Below are 1413 nucleotides of genomic sequence, written 5' to 3'. Positions count from 1 at the left end.
GGGAGGATAGGAAGCCGGAGAACCCACCATGCACAGGGAGAACATGAACTTTGGATATTTTAAGTGTAAAATGTAGAAATAGATGGGGAAAAAATTCCACTTGGAACAGTGTCAAATCCCTATAACAAACTTCATTTTAATTAATTAATATTTACAATATTTACACCAAACACTAGGACTTGCAAAATTATCTGCAATTATTTGCCCTTTTCAGCAGCCCACCTCTTCTTTTCAGTCTCATAAAAAGAGGATTGACAAAACTCCCCCCATGTCATTTCACCTTTCATTCCCTGGGACTGGTATAAGGACAGGATTTTTGCAGGGCAGAAAATGTACTTCCCATTCACACCAGGAAACCCTGTGTGGACATGAGGACTGCTTGGGCCTTGTTTCAGAGGTCTGTGGCAGAACCTGCACAGACGCCCTGCAGGATGCTCCTCCTTGGAGCATCCTGTTCCTCCATCACCCGTCTTACTTCTGCTCCCGGGTGAAAAATGGTGTGTCCGCAAAGTCAGAAAATGACGTTCTTGGGTCAGGCCATGTAGGTGTGGTAAACCTTTTGTGAGCAGTAAAAGTACTTTACCTCTGCAGACTGATAGAAGAAGTGGACAGAGAAGCCATCACCCTGAAAACGGGACTTTAGCTGGCCACATGCTAGACAGTTCCTTGTCCTCTGATTATCTTTCTGCTGCTGCTGTTGTACAATCTCCTGCTTAAAGTTCTTCCCTATTGTAATCACAGAGAAGACGTGGAAACAGCGCCCCAAAATCCCGCTGGTGGTCAAACAGTGCATTACATCCGTAGTGTTCAGAGAATGAATAGGAAAAGTGTACTTGACTATTTTCGCCGCGTGGAATATTTCGGCCCAAAGTGCTGACTGACAGGAGACTCGCACCGACACAAAAATGAACCAAACTTTAGCGCCTCCTACTGGGTACTATGGGTAACGAACTGCGATCAGCATATATAATGAAATGGGCATTCAGAGTATGTTTGAATTAAAATCCAATACTACATTGTGTTTATAATCATGTGGCATTATGGCTTCTAGTTATATTATAATATATATTAAAAAAAACTAAGCGTCCCTGGGTGGGCTCGAACCACCAACCTTTCGGTTAACAGCCGAACGCGCTAACCGATTGCGCCACAGAGACTGATGCGAGACACATGCATCTTTTTACATACAGTGCCGTTTGGAGTGGGTAAGAGGACAACTTGTAAACTTATAGGTTTGTGTCCGCACAAGTTTAATTAAGTTTTTTTATTTTTATAATTAAAAAAAATATATATATGCATAAATTAAAATCACTTGATTTTATTGTCAATTTAAATATTACCAACTTAAGCAAAGCAAAATATAGTATTTTGCAACAGCAATATTTGCTTGTTACACAGGAGTCAAAGTATTGC

General features: G+C 41.0%; 1 non-coding gene across 1 annotated transcript; it reads right to left on the bottom strand.

Annotated features, from left to right (window-relative positions):
- Window positions 1-1083: 1083 nt before the first annotated feature.
- On the bottom strand, window positions 1084-1157 carry trnan-guu (transfer RNA asparagine (anticodon GUU)). Its single transcript has one exon. It is a non-coding gene; the product is annotated as a tRNA-Asn (tRNA).
- Between the last annotated feature and the right edge of the window lie 256 nt (window positions 1158-1413).

This window comes from Poeciliopsis prolifica, unplaced genomic scaffold (assembly GCF_027474105.1).
Source record: "Poeciliopsis prolifica strain line A6 unplaced genomic scaffold, Auburn_PproV2 SCAFFOLD144, whole genome shotgun sequence".
NCBI lineage: Eukaryota > Metazoa > Chordata > Actinopteri > Cyprinodontiformes > Poeciliidae > Poeciliopsis > Poeciliopsis prolifica.
Note: the sequence above shows the minus strand (reverse complement) of the source record. Positions and strands in the feature narration are given on the sequence as shown.